Source organism: Triticum urartu, chromosome 3, assembly GCF_003073215.2.
Source record: "Triticum urartu cultivar G1812 chromosome 3, Tu2.1, whole genome shotgun sequence".
In the NCBI taxonomy this organism is placed as follows: Eukaryota; Viridiplantae; Streptophyta; class Magnoliopsida; order Poales; family Poaceae; genus Triticum; species Triticum urartu.
In genome coordinates, this window is record NC_053024.1 from 174,175,846 (window position 1) to 174,191,548 (window position 15,703).

Here is a 15,703-nt window from a genome sequence, read left to right on the forward strand (position 1 = left end):
AGTACAATGTTCTACATGAAAGTTAATTGCATGGTGCATCCAAAAATATTTGTTCTGCATTGTGAATGTTTATATTTTTCTCCTAAAATATTAGTCACGGGAAAGAGAAACGAAGGGCATATCTCTCCTTGTCTCCACCAGACACCCCCGCTTTCTACACCACTTTCACGTGCGCACACAAACTATCTCTTGGACCTCTAAAAGTATACATGCCCATGACACATTCACGCGTGACGGTCACTGTATTTCAAGCAAAAGCACTATCCGGTCATTGGACTTCATAATATGCTCATTACGGTCACCGTATACATTCTCGTGGTGATCATATGGTATCTAGATCACGATACATATCCTTATTTTGTTGATGACACTGACGGACATTGTATTTGATGCGTGCTCTGTATTTTGTTGACGACACTTATGTTCATTGTATTTGAAGCGAAATCACGATATGGTCACTGGACTTCAAAATAAGCTCATCACGGTCACCACATACATTATGTGGTGCTAACCAACCTATGGTTGGATGGTTAGGAGGACAGTGGTTTCTCGAGCCCACCAGGGTTAAAGTCCTGGTGCATGCATTTATCCTGGGTTATTTTCAGTATTTTTCGACAATGTGCGTTCAGTGGGAGGAGACGTTCCACTCGACTACGAGGCACCTATGGTGACTCCATAAAATCTCAAGATCATATTCTTGCTCACTCTCCCAAAGGTGCTCATAGGGGTAGGGTCTGCATGTGTGCTCTTATAGCGGTGAGTGCTTGCACATATATATGAGTGCTTGCATCTGTACCATGTTAAAAAAATACATGTCGTGATTATACGGTCACTGGCTCACCCTTACAACTCCGTATTTTGTTGATGACACAATCAATTGACCAATCAAACGTTCCACGTGGCGCAACTAGTGTTGCACCATCGGGCGCGTAACCATGGGGTCCACCTGTCAGTGCGTATATGAATGAAAAAATGGTAGTTTGAGTCTGTATTGTGTTAATAAAATACATTTTAGGGTGATCATACAGTCACTGGCTCACCATATAGCTCCGTAATTTGTTAATGACACGATCTATTGACCAGTCAAACAGTCCACATTCGGCAGCGCACATTACCATAGGGCCCACCCGTCAGCGCGTATATGAAGGACAGAAATGGTAATAAATTAGTGGTCGGTGGGGATTCGAAGTCGTGAGACCTCTGGTTGGCAGTCACTGGCGGTGAGGGCGCGGTGATCGGGCGGTGGCGTGGGGATCACCGGAGAAAAAGCTCGGTGCGGGGGAGGGGGCTAGAGCGATGGTCGGGGCGGCAGCGGACCAGCGGTGGGGAGTGATTTCGGGGCGGGCGGCGCGGGCCGGCCGCGGGCGGCGGTGGCCGGAGGTTTGGCCGGTGGTGGCTAGCGGCTCAGAGGGGTGGAGGTTGAAGATAAAATGCAGGCCCTTGATTTCGTATCCAATGGCTGGAAAATCTACTGGCCAGAGATGAAAAAGTCAGTCGACTGACGTGTAGCCTCACCCCACATGTACACATGAACGCATGAAACACTCGCACGAACACACGCGCGCATGCGGGCGTGCAACACTAACACGTAGGCATGACGAACACACGCACACATGCAGGCATGCAACACTGACACATACACATAACGAACACACACACACACATGCAGGCGTTCAACACTAACACATACACATGCACTCACAAACACACACACATATGAACACATGCATGCAACACTGAAACGTACACATGCACGCACGCAACACTCACACGCCTGCATGCACACAACACACGATGCAAGACACACGCTCAACCTATACGTGCATGCACCCTTTGTTAAGGACATGGATTGTTACGGGTATTAATCAATCTTATCTGTGATAAAGCGGAACATTGTTGTTTTTAGCGGTCTTTATGAGTCACAATGTATCGAACGGTATATGAAAATTTTAAAATTCTCTTACATTATATAGTAGGCTTATCTACATGAAATAGATGACGTCACACTCAATGAACAATAATCGGTTTGTGAAATTCCCGATTCTGACCGCCCTGGCCCACCAAAAGTTCCTCTGCCATGTGTTGCCTGCGTTTGGTCACTGACATGCAGGCCATGTACCCAAAGAGCCCACACGTCAATGGAAGAACGGTGTGGTGTCGTACGTCAGAGTCGAGGGTGCCATTCGCTGCATGCCTGGCTGAACGCGCCTCCTTGCCGCATTCAAACGCCTCCATGAAACCCGTGTGGAATCCGAGAAACCTACTCTGGACACACATCCATTCATGACCGGGCCTGCATTAAACGCAACGCCGGCCGAGCTCCTCCCGCCCGCCGTCTATTTAATATCCTATTTAAACGAGGCCAAACGCCGGCCAAGAATCGCACACCTCTGTCGCTCACCTATCTCTTCCTTCACCATTTTGTCCACTCTTACAATGGTTTACGAAGAGTAGTTATCCCCCATCCAAGCTGGCTGGGGGGCGCCGAGCCTGACGGGTAGGAGCTATGCAGCTTGCTAATCCACCTCCCTCCCCTCGTACGACGGAGCCAGTTGCTGCCCCAAGCCGGCGCGCGGTTCAGTAACTCGACGCTCTAGGCCAGCTCGGCGAGGAGCGGCGCAAGGGCGTCGTCCCTACCGTCCACGTCGTGCCTCGTACTACGCCTCCCATGTCTGCGATCGCGTCTCCCGTTTCTGTGACCGAGACTCCCATGCGGGCAGCCGCGCCATGCAAGCAGAGACAGAAACTGGGTGCGTGGAGAACGACGATTCAGTGGCCAGCGCCTCCGCGTACGCCACCATCATTGAAGAGAAGTCGAACACGGGAGGCCACCGCCGCTTGGGTCCCATGAAGGCCATTGCAGAGGCGACACCGGCGTACACAACAGGTGTCTTGCCGGATCCTTTTGTTGCGAGGACATTCGTCGACCCCGTATGGGCTCCACAGAAGTGGAGAAGCCCCCTTCCACCATCATCTTCGGCTTGGGCAGTGGGGAAGCGAGCCGTCCTTTGCGCTGAAGCATATACCTTCGAGGCTCCCGGCAGTCCGATGATCATGCTGCCGGACATGAAGAACGCAAATGGATCAGCGGGCGACCATTTAGGCCACGTATTATATACCTATGTTGTCCAGAACTAGCACCGATTTGTTGATTTGAATGTAATGAAATCCGTCATGTTTGTATGAAAGTCCGGTATTTTATATGAATTCTGTCATTGTTTATATGAAATATCGCCATGTTTGCACGAATTTTGTCCGGTTGGTTGAGTTGCTGTCAGAATGTGTGCGACTATGGTTGGATGGCGTAATTTGCGGGTCGCCGATCGGTCTGCGGCCGGCTCAGGCGGCATGGTGGGACAAAAAAAGCACAGCTCGTGCGATCTCGTCTCCAACATGCGCGTTGGAGGATGCATGAGAACCCGAGCCATTCCTCGTTCCTCGATGGAAAAGGCACCAGTGGACAAAAGGGTTGCCAATATTTTGGCTACCCTGGGCAAGATCCAAACAGCCCCTCCTAGGAGATTCAACTCCCTCGTTCACCATGGAATTTTGCCATGTGTTGTTTTCATGGACTAGCAAGATGTCGTGCATTGCACAGAACATCAAGATGCATTTTTTTTACAAAACACCTCTTGTGATTGACCCATGCAGGAGTAATCCCATGTGAAAAAAACTAATGATATCTCGAGAATTTTATCAGAAAAATGGTATCTCAAGAATTTCATCGAAAAAATGATATCTCGAGAAAGATGAGAGATAAGGTGAGGAGAGGTGGGGCGTGGTGGTGACTGGTGGTCAGACTAGGTGGAGGCATGGGGACGGACGTCGCATTATGTATAGGTTTGTATCTCTCTCTCACACACCCACGTACGTGGGGGACATGCACGAAGAGAAGAGGTGCACGTACGGTGCACGTACTCCCGTCTCTTTCCCAACCACACCCGCACGAGTACACGGTGGAGCTCATTTCTGTACGAAAAGGTAGCCCATGTGGTAATTTGACACGTGTACTGGTTGTCCACTTGATGGAGGATCATCTACCACGGGTGAACAAACAAATTGCGACTTGATGCATTATGTTAAAAAAGAGGCAAACCATGTGGGGCCTACCTTAGAGGCAAGGCTCTATATACTCAAGATGCTCTGTACGTATTACTTCTGATGTGTCCCGTCAACTCACAGAATGAGGAGAATCTTGCTTAGTACGACGTCTCCCCCGCCCACGGGCGCGATGGCTCGCAGGACGAGGTGAAGCTTGCTTACTAGTACTACGCCCGCTCCCTCGCCCACGCGTGCGGTGGCTCGCAGGACGAGGAGAAAATTTTACTACTCCCTCCATTTACTCCTCGTCCCTACCTTGGTTAGAGAGATTATCGTATTGTTTGGAATATACTTCCTCTGTTCCTAAATATAAGTCTTTTTAAAGATTCCTGTACAAACTATGTAAGGATGTATATAGACATATTTTAGTGTAGATTCACTCGTTTTACTTCGAATGTACTAGTCCATAGTGGAATCTCTAAAAACATTTATATTTAGGAATGGAGGGAGTATGTCTTCTAGTACTACAGTAGTATATAGGAGTAGTACTACTACAACAATTTCCTTGGAGTCTGTGGTGCAGCAAGCTACCCTAGGCTATGTTACTAGTCCCTCCTTTCCAGTTTATGGCTCAATTTCAAAATTACTCCAACCAAGGTAGGCCACAAAGGTAGATGGTGAGTGGTGGAATTAATTTCGTAGTCTTCACAAGTAATTAGTACGCTCGTTTTTCTCAAGAAGTTATGTTTACCAAGGCATTAATTAGAATGAATGCATGCAGGACCACTAAATTTCCATGAACTTCTACATGCATTGGTGAGTTTTCTCTTGACACTGCTTGCATCGGGTGATTTAACGCACCTCGAAATCCAACATGTGATGGTACTACCACTACTAGTATAATTGAGACTTATAAAACGGAAAAATTAATTTTTTAGATGAGCCCTATAAACCGGAAAGGAGTGAGTAGTAAGTATGTACTACCTCCATAGTGGGCACTTACTCCGTAAAATCAGATTTTCCCAAGACTAAGTCACTCAACCTTTATTTGCTTGTTTCCCTTCCTGCCTCCTTGCCTCGAACAGACTATGCCAAACTCCCCTGCCTGCCGCGCGGGAAGACCCGCCCTCACCTCTTTTTAGTCTGGGTTTGTATCGATGGATACCGCGAAGCAGCAAAAACCAAGCCATGTCTTGTACACCTCCATCGACGCTCGCTTTCATGAATTATATACTTCCTCTCGCCGCCATGTGGGACATATAGCAACCGGGTCGACGTGTCATGCGCCCAATAACAGTGCAGAACAGCAGGGGGACACACCCAGTCGTACCACCCTAGTAGTAGTAATGAGCAATGAGACGTCAAATCACAATGCCGCACCTTCCCAGATGGATGAAGCAACCATTATTTCACACTTCGCTTCGCCATCATCTCCTTCAAGAAAACCATGTAGTATTGCTTCTGCCATTGTTCTGCCTCTGTCGGCGTTCTAGGAACGGGGGTCCCCAGACTTGCCTGCCTGCGGCCCATGGCGTGGCTTTGCTGGTAGGCATGTACGGCCCATCTTCATCAACCAGGAATCAAGACCCTCCCGAGGGGCCAAGCCTCGCGAGGCGGACGACACAAGACCTCCTCAGGAGCGGTCTCGCCATGCTGGCTCACGAGGGGCGGAGAGTTCAGTGTCGGGCAAACCTCGCGAGGTTCTCGTGATGTAAGCCATGACTATGGAGACCAGGCGGGCGCCAGCGTGCGCAGCGTTCTTGTTTCCTGTTTCATGCTAAGGGGGCAAGCGCAAGCGCGGAGTACCGAGGCATCAAGCAAAGGTTTCCATATTGGTGCAACGAGACCAAGACCAGAAGGACGGCGAGACGAAGGTGACCATGGAGCCCAGGACGGTGTCACCACCAGAACCTTTGGCAGGCGAAGACCACCTTTTGTCAGGATAGCTTATACTAGTTGTCCCCTTTCAAATTGGTCATTGTTGGCTCCCTTCCCACTCAATGTTTGGGGAGAGGACCAGGGCCTCTATAAAGAGGACTAGCCACCACCATAGGCAGGGGACGAAGAAGGATCATCGAGGTCATCCCCAGCCACACAAGTGCGCCAAGCACAAGAACACCTCAACCTCAGGAGGCTGTTCTTCCCCTTGTACTGTTCATCCTTAGCCCAAGAGGCAATCCATCACCACCACACTGAAGTAGGGTATTACACCACAAAGGTGGCCCGAACCAGTATAAACCTTGTGTCCTTTGTGTTGCGAGTTCGTCGAGTTAGTTCGTGAGATTTAGGCTAAGTTAGGACGCGGATCGATAGGGGGAGATCTTCGCGTGCACCCCAGAGTTCGAACCTTAAGGGTTTTGCCGGAACCCGTGATCTGACATTTGGCGCGCCAGGTAGGGGTGCGCCGAAGCTTCCCTTCAGTCGCTCCGCATCACGTCGCTTCATCATCTCCATGGCGGATGTGCATCACGCCCGTGCCGAGCATCGGGCTGCCCTCGCCACCCGCGTTGCTCAGACGGCCCCCGTCGGCGGGCTACCCCGTCGCCTGCCGCAAATGCCGCTACCGGCCCAGCGGGGAACGAGCAGCAAGCATCCTTGCTGCACCCCTCGGTGCGGCAGGACGGCCGCACCTCCACTCCATCGCTGACTCCAGCTAGTTCGTCGTCTCACGCTCGTCGTGTTCCCACGGATGCACGGGTTGTGCTCCTCATGGCGCACGAGCTCCTACGCTACCGCCCAGTCGACGACCTCTACGAGGACTGGCTTGACCGATCGCCCAGCTTTTCCGCGCCGCAGGGGGCTCCCCTGTGCCGTCCCACTCTCTGCCTCGCCCTCCGCCAGCCACGGGCGCCACCGCTCATGAAGCACCTCCACCACCTCTGCCCCAAGACGGCGCCCTAGCACCAAGGCACGCGGCTCCGTGGCGCGAGCCACCGCGTCATGGCACCCGTGCGCGAAGAAAGAAGCTGCCAAGAAGTCCCTCGACCACAAGCGAATGTTCCGCCACTCCTCGCTCCGCCGTGCTAGGATCCTTTGCTACGGCAAGCCCCGCGCCATTCGTCGTAGCAGCGCGCGGGCTCCAAGGCCACGCTCCACCTCCAAGGTGGGTCCCGGTGACCACGGCCGGCTGCCGCGCCTTCACCCCCAAGCTGCATAGCGTCACCTGGCCGGGCAAGTTCAGGCCAGATCTGCCTCCTTGCTACGATGGCACCTCCGACCCTGTGGAGTTCCTGCAGCTCTACGAGCTGAGCATCGAGGCGGCCAATGGTGACGAGGAAGTCATGGGGAATTGGTTTCCCATGGCCCTCAAGGATGGCCCCCGCTCCTGGCTCCTGAACCTGCCGCCAGGGACGAGATGCGCAGCCGCTTCATCGCCAACTTCCAGGGCACTCTCGACCGCCCCCCGGTCGCGGGCGACCTGCGTCACATCAAGCAACAGCCAGGAGAGACCCTGCAGAAGTACATTCAGCGCTTCAACAGCGGATGGATCAAGATCCCCAAGGTGACCGACGAGGCCATCATCTCAGCGTTCTCCGATGGCGTCCGTGACGTCAAGATGAAGGAGGAGCTCGCCATCCACGAGGAGATGTGCACGACCTTGGAGTTGTTTAACATCACGACCAAGTGTGCAAGAGCTGAGGAGGGGCACCTCTCCCTCCTCGAGCTCCCTACAGCAGACCCAGAGGAGAAAAGGACCAAGGCCAAGGACGTGAAGCGCAAGGGAGCAGCCGTGCTCGCAGCGGAGCCAGACACCAAGCGCGGCAGAGACCAGCCTGAGTCATCCAAGGGTAGCCGACCGTTCTGCGCCTTCCACAACCCGCATACCCACAATACCAGCGACTGTCAAGAGCTCAGAGACATTCGAGAAGGACGCTTCGGTCGGTGCCCCGAGCGCAGCGACCGGGGCTACGACCAAGGAGGAGGACGTGGTGGCGGACACTGGGACGACCGTGGCCCGCGCTAGGAGTGGCATGACCGGCCTCGTGAGGACTGCTAGCAGGATCAGCCTCGTGAGGGCGCCTAGAGGGACCAGCCTCATGAGGATCGTCTACAAGGCAATGCGGGCCTTCCTCCATTACCACCACCACCCAGAAGGAACGACGACCACCATCAAGATGAGGGGCTGGGGGCTTCCAGGAGCCACGCGGTATCGCCTGCATCTTGGGCGGAGCTCAAGCCCCAGCCTCACAGCGTATCTTCAAACAATTTCCCTGTGAAGTGAATGCAGTTCTCCCAAAGCTCAAGGCCACACACCCACTCAGATGGTCCAGGTGCCCCATCACGTTCAGTTCGGCAGATCAGCTCAAGTGCGCGGCCACTTCAGCGTCCTCCCAATGCTCTGTTCGCCAGTCATCAGCAACGTGCAAGTTACCAAGACCCTCATCGACGGCGGCGCAGGGCTCAATGTCATGTCTGTCGACACATTCGACAACCTCCAAGTGCCATATGACCAGCTTCAGCCTACCAAGCCTTTCTCAGGAGTGACCGGTGGCTCTACTACCCCGATCGGGCAGGTCCGCCTCCCCGTTACCTTCGGAGAACGCAACAACTACCGCACCAAACTCATCGACTTCGACGTCGCCTACATCCACCTGCCATACAACGCCATCCTCGGGTACCCAGCCCTGGCCAAATTCATGGCAGTTACCCATCACGGCTACAATGTCCTCAAGATGCCGGGAAGCAGCGGAATCATCACAGTCCCGTGCGAAGAAAGAGACGCGGTGTGCTCCCTCGAGCATGCCTTCCAAGTTGTAGTAATCGACGACCCCGACAGCCAGGGCGAGCACCCTCCTGAGGCCACCCCCAAGAAGAAGAAGCAGTTGCGTCACGCAGGGCTTTAGGCAAGCGGCGCCTCGTCAGGATCGGCGTCCGCGCTTGGGGCGCCTCCCTCCATCGCATAGGAAGGCGCACCCAGCACCCCTCTTGGGCAAGGCTCGGGGGCTCTCTTTTGGAGGGCCTTAGACTTTGCCAGCATCACGAGAGAGGTACTTGGGCACCACTTGGAGGCGTGCTTAGCGGCATGTTTCCCTCAGGAAAACGCAGGGCAAGGAGTGCCCACCACTCAGGAGTTCATCACCAAGACCACTCAGGAATTGCAAGACGCAAGGGCCATGCGCGGCAGCCGCCGCTCACAAGGCATAGCTCCCCATCCAGGCGAGGATGTCGGGCTGCGTGTCTACATCGATGTCCCAGGGATCAATCGGGCTGCCTCTCAGGAGCTTCTCCGGCCTTCGCGCGTGGGATGCTGCGAGGGCCCACATCACAGCTACGTTCGCATGCCCTTTGGCCTGCCGTGCGTAACGGCCACCTATCAACGCAACCTGCGGAGCATCCTGCGGCTCAGGAGGCCAAGCACCATGCGATGCTGGCGGAGATGAAGACGGTCCTCAAGGAACCCCCTAGACCCCCAGAGCCTCCCGAGGCTCAGGGCCCCGGTGGCCCATGAGGTGCAGCCCCTTCGCCGCACGCCTTCAGCTACCCCAAATCTCCTTCGTCAACAGAGCCAGTGACATTTTCCAAAGTTCACTCAGCTGGGAGTGCCCCCAGGGTTGCATCATTCCCAGGCCACGTGGGTCTGTCCCTGTGGCATGTATCTTTCCTTTTATGTCTTTAGCTTACCCTGTTGGGGGCGCCCCTTGGGCTGCATCATCCCCAAGCCGCTTGGGCCGGACTCAGTGGCATGCATCTTCCCTGCATTTACCTAAGCTAGGTTCCTTTTCATGCTTAATCTATCTATGACTATCGACTGCTAGATTGTCACCCACCATGGGAGCCGTGCACTGGTCGTCTTTCTTCAGGACCCTTCACATGAGAAATTTAAGCACGGCGACTATGCTCGGGCCCGTCCCTACAATGTCGATAAATCTAGCGGCTGAGCTCTGTCTGGCGGGCCGGCCCCATTCACGTCACCTCCTGGGGCCGTTGGTGCTTGGCTTTTTCACGCGATGACCTCAGGAGATTCACTCGGCGTAGTTGTCTAACCACCTCGCAGGACCAAGACAGCAAACAAGAACCAAGACCAGGCGCAACACGCCTTGAGGTAGGGCCTCATGAGTCCTACGCTGGCTCACAAGTGCCCACATACACCTCGTCTAGCCCTGCCGTGCAAGCCACGTGTCAGGGCGGGGCTGTACACGCCCTCGGGGCTCTCCGCAGTAGGGAGTCCCCCTCCCACGCCCCAGTGGAAGCACCATGCTCCGCGCTAGCCGTCGACACTGCCAAGGAGCGGCTATGCCCGTGCACAAGCGGAAGCACTATGCTCCGCGCTGGTGATAAACAACTGAGGGCGGCCCCACGGCCGTACCAACCTCAGGGAGCCCCAGAGCTCAGTGTCCGGCCTCACCGCAACGCCTCCCCTCGAGAGAGCCGCGCGAGGGGGCTGGGCACGGGGGCTGCGCTTGGGTCACGCCCAAGCGTACGCCACCCAACTAGGTCCCCTGGACCTGGTCATCGTACGCCCCTCCCAAGCCGAGCCTCAGTGAGGGAAAAGGTACGGAGAATGTTTGCACGTCAAGGGGGACTCCTAAGCATCGCGACTCAGGAGATTAACTGGTCACGTAGCCCCTAGCTCCTTGGTCTGTACTGGTTTTCGGTCGGCCCAACTGCGGTTGAGGTATGTGCGGGGACGGGCTCTGCCGACGTAGAACATTAACCTATCCTCGCGTATCCTTCCTATAGGCTGTTTGCGTGTCAAGGGGGACTGTCGGTGTCAAAACCGGCGGATCTCGGGTAGGGGGTCCCGAACTGTGCGTCTAAGGCGGATGGTAACAGGAGGTAGGGGACACGATGTTTACCCAGGTTCGGGCCCTCTTGATGGAGGTAATACCCTATGTCCTGCTTGATTGTTCTTGATAATATGAGTAATACAAGAGTCGATCTACCACGAGATCAGAGAGGCTAAACCCTAGAAACTAGCCTATGGTATGATTGTTGTTCTTGGTCCTACGGACTAAATCCTCTGGTTTATATAGACACCAAAGGGGGCTAGGGTTACACAGAGTCGGTTACAAGGAAGGAGATCTACATATCCGTATTGCCAAGCTTGCCTTCCACGCCAAGGAGAGTCCCATCTGGACACGGGACGAAGTCTTCAATCTTGTATCTTCATAGTCCAACAGTCCGGCCAAAGGATATAGTCCGGCTGTCCGGATACCCCCTAATCCAGGACTCCCTTAGTAGCCCCTGAACCAGGCTTCAATGACGATGAGTCCGGCGCCCAGATTGTCTTCGGCATTGCAAGGCGGGTTCCTCCTCCGAATACTTCATAGAAGATTTTGAACACGAGGATCGTGTTCGGCTCTGCAAAACGAGTTCCACATACCACCGTAGAGAGAAGAATATTTCCACAAATCTAACCTGCTGACGTACCCCATATTGTGACATCACACCACAACCAGGTCTTTATTTGAATCATTTTTCATAACCCATCTCAGCGTGTTTCGCGAGGCGGTTTCCTTGGCACGTCTTGTCGAAGCAGAGATCGTGTCCCCTTTATCACGGGATTCTCATCAATACGGACGTGCGTAACCCAACCGTGCATGTGGGTAGGACTCCTAGATCTTAGGCAAGTCCCAAACGGCCACAAGGAGGACACTTGATATTCACCCTCTTTACAAAGGGGACAAGGCTTTTTCCTCTCGATCTTAATTGAATCCGCCTCCCGCCTCGAGTTCCAACACCCAAAGCTCATGTTTAGGCACTTTGGACCTTCAACTATGTCCGGATCCAACCTTCAAGGTCGGTGGATGCCTTCCTCCGTCACGGAGGAGGACATCAAGAAGTTGAGAGAGGCCAGATATCTGACCGCCGAAATTTCGCATCGGCTGCCTGCCCGAGGGCAAGTCGTCCCTACTCCCGAACCCAACGAGAGCGTCGTGTTCATCTCCCACTTCCTCCGAGGACTAGGCGTCGCTCTGGATCCCTTTGTTAGGGGTCTTATGTTCTATTATGGGCTAGATTTTCATGATCTGGCCCCGGATTCCCTTCTTCACATTGCGTCATTTATTGTCGTATGTGAGGCCTTCCTCCGCATTACCCCTCACTTCGGCCTGTGACTCAAGACCTTCGATGTGAAGCCAAAGATGATCGAGGGGCAGCATGCAGCATGCGGAGGCGCTTCAATAAGCAAAATCACTGACGCTCCATGGCCTGAGGGTAGCTTCCCAGAGGTGTCCGGATTGTGGCAGCGGGAGTGGTTCTACATCACAGCTCCCCGAAGTGCCAAGTGGGTAGCTGCCCACCTTTTGCCCAGGCCCCCCACCAGAACTAATGTCATGGATCAGCAGGGGGCTGAGCTGGGGTCCAGCCAAGGACGTGCCAATACTGCAAAATCGTATCCGAGATCTCTTTGAGAGAGATTTCAGTCTGGTTATGGTAGTGCAAGTTATGCTAGTTCGTCGAGTCCAGCCTTGCAAAAGTCGTCCCCTCCGCATGTGGGAGTTCAACCCGGAGGGACCGCGAGCTATCCAACACTTCCTCGGCAGGACGCCTGAGGAGATGTACAAATTGTTCTTTGGGCCACAAATAATGTGTCCGGACATCACTAAGGATGCAGGTCTGAGCTGCAATCGCCCGGATACCCAAGTAAGTAGCCCCGCATCCGAACACACTGTCCGTTTATTTATCGCAACACCGCCCTAAAAAAGCCACTCTTTGACCAGGATTGGATAGCGAAGGCAAAGTTGATCAGGTGTCCGGCCCCCCTCCCTGAGACCTCACCAAATCCCGTGCTAACTAGGATGCTGGAGATCGCGCCTTATCAAGCGCCCTTAGGAGAAGATAAAGGGGGGGAACAAGGAGGCTAGCGCCTCCGCGAAGGAGGTCAGCCGGGGAGGAGGGACTGAAACTTCCTCTCCCCAGGGAAGGAGGAGCACCGCCTCCGAGGACCCGGAGACAATGGTCTCCAAATGGGGGAAGAAATCTTCGCCGGAGGGTCCTGCCCCGGGGGCTACCCCGGCCGCACTATGTCCTCAAGGGGATCAGCCCTCCACCAAGTTGTAAGTAAAAGGGTACTTAATAATGAAAATACCTTGCTTTACTTATGAGGAAAATAACCGAAGCATTTATCTTGCAGTTCGGATCTTATCCCTTCTCAGCAGAGCTCGTCTTCAGGGGAACTTCTTCCAAAGATGATGGACAGCGAAACGCCTCCCCCTGCCATACGGCCTCATGAGGCGGGCGACCCCGAGGTGTCGTCGCGGAGGGTTTCTCCTGATCCGGCAAGGCCAGAACGCAATCCTATGGCCACCCAAAGTCCTCGGTATCCGGCTCTTGAACATAGCAATCGAAAGAGTCCGGCACCGTCTGGTGTGCGGTCGGACGTACTGAGGGATCTGCTAGAGCGAGCTGCTATCTCGGAAGAGCACCACACGTTGATGGGTACGGTGATTGAAAGGATTTCGTCTGCCGAAAGAGGGTTGCATGAAGCCTTTATGAGTCTACTGACGGGTTTTGAGGTACGCGAAATGATGTACATTTTTGACAGTACCGCACATTTTTAGATGTGCCCTATGTAGATAGTAGCCCCTGAGACTCTGGGTGCTGTTGAAGACGACCGCGCACAAAGGATCATAGTCCCAGGAATAATCGTGCCGCCTTAATATGCAGGTGGCGGAGGGTCCGATGGCCAGCCAGACTGATGAGTTTGCCGAGCTAAAGCAGCAGCTTGATGTGGCAGATGCCGACATCGTACTTGTCAACAAGGGGCTTGACAAGGCACAGGGTATGTGATTCCTCCAGCGACACATGGAAGAGGAGCATGATGCCAGTATCTATAACATGTGTGTGAATGCCGATGGAGCTGCAGCCATGGAGAACCTTCGGGCGGAACTTGCCTGAGCCAAAGAACAAGCCAGGAAAGCGATGCGGCTACCCTAAAGGCAGTTAAGGAGCTAAAAGCTGAAAAGGCTACTCACTGCCAAAGCAAGGAGGAGATAGCCAGGATGGCTGTGGAATTGAAGAATGCCACTGACCGTTACGAGCTTCTTGAAAAGGAAGATCGAGCGAAGAGGATAGACCTAGAGAAGGCCACGATGGCGACCAAAGACACCCGCTTTGCAATGAGAATGATGAAGGAGGAGCTGCGTCAAGACGGGGATATCGTGGCTGGGAAGCTCTTTATGCTGAGGATGAAGTTCGGAGATCCTAGGTACGCCCCTTTGGACCGGCTGTGGAGTTCTACGGACGCATATCTGGACTTAGCGGCGAGTGCTGCTGATGCGGCCGAATACTTCCAAGATCAAAAAGATCACGAAGTGGAAAAGCTGTTCTGGTCACAATTTAACGTTCCAGAGCATCCGCTTCCATTGACTGATCGGTTGTCCGGACTCGCCATGAGGTCTGTTGTGGATCATCTGTGGCCGGAAAGGCCAAAGCCGAACAGTTATTTTAGTTTGGTGCAGCAGTTCCTTGGTGCAGAGCCGCACATCAACGCGATGAAGAGGTCGGCGTGCGTAGAGGGTGCGCGGATGGCCCTTGCCCGTGTGAAGACATACTGGGCGGAGATGGAGGCCACCGCCATTGCAGCCCAAGATTCGGACGAGAACCGAGTACCAGCTGAGCACTACTTTTGAGAAGTTCTTGAGGGCGCTCGTTCAATAGGAGCACAGTGCTCGAAGAATATTATGTTCTAATGATATGTATTCTCATTGAAAAACATGTTTTACTGAATTGTAAAGGATATTTTATACTTGTGCCTGAAAGAATTATAATACCTCCTGTGTGGCCGTTTATGTATATATGTATATAACCTGAAAGATGGCAGTCGTCGGGTTCAGCCCCCACGCATATAATGCGGGGGTGCTCGTAGAAGACGCATGCTCACACTTGATCCAACGTCTTGGTCCATTAAGGAGGTGATAGCGCAGCGAACTAGGCAATTGGACTATAATGCTTTAACACTTTCACTTAGCCAGAGGTGTTTGACAGTGGGGCTACTATATAGCCCTTGGTGGCTCCGCGCTCATCTGAATTTGGGGCGCGTACATGCCTGGCCGGGAAACGGCCCTTCGTTAAGGCGAAGGAATCCCGAAGATTCAGCTAGGTCATCGAGTGGTTGACCAGTCTCACGCTATATCATGACAGTCAGTTTTCGGCTTTCTCTACTGAGGTGCTCATCTGGATGAACCAGGGCACAACCGCAGTAGTTCTCTTGGTGCCGCCTTAGCCGATAGAGCGGAATGTAATGCAGCAAAACACAGGAGCCGGGCAAACCCAACATTTGACCAAAGACATGATTCGGAGCTGATGCATATAAGGCCAAACTCGCGACGCCGAACACTCCCTAAGGTATTTGGTCTTTATGATGTAAACCGGGCTAAACAGTGCCCTTTGTTATAAGCCCCTGGTGTCCAGGTACGTGCAATATTCTGACGTGGCCACATGCCAATACGTCAGCATCCTTCTCAATTGTACTGAGAATCCGGGGGATGTGTATCAACAAGAGACAGTAAAAAAGGTTTACACAGGGTCTTAATCTAAAAAGAATCCTTGGAACAGGTCCCTGCTGCACGTTTGCGCCTGTGTCTCCGTTGTGCCGTATCCTGGACGGGTGTAGCACAATGGTCATCTATAAAAGAGAGGAACTTAGCTGAAAAGTTGTCGTGCAAAAGGTAGGTTATACTAAATAAACCATGTACAGTTCAAGATGAGTAAAGTTGAG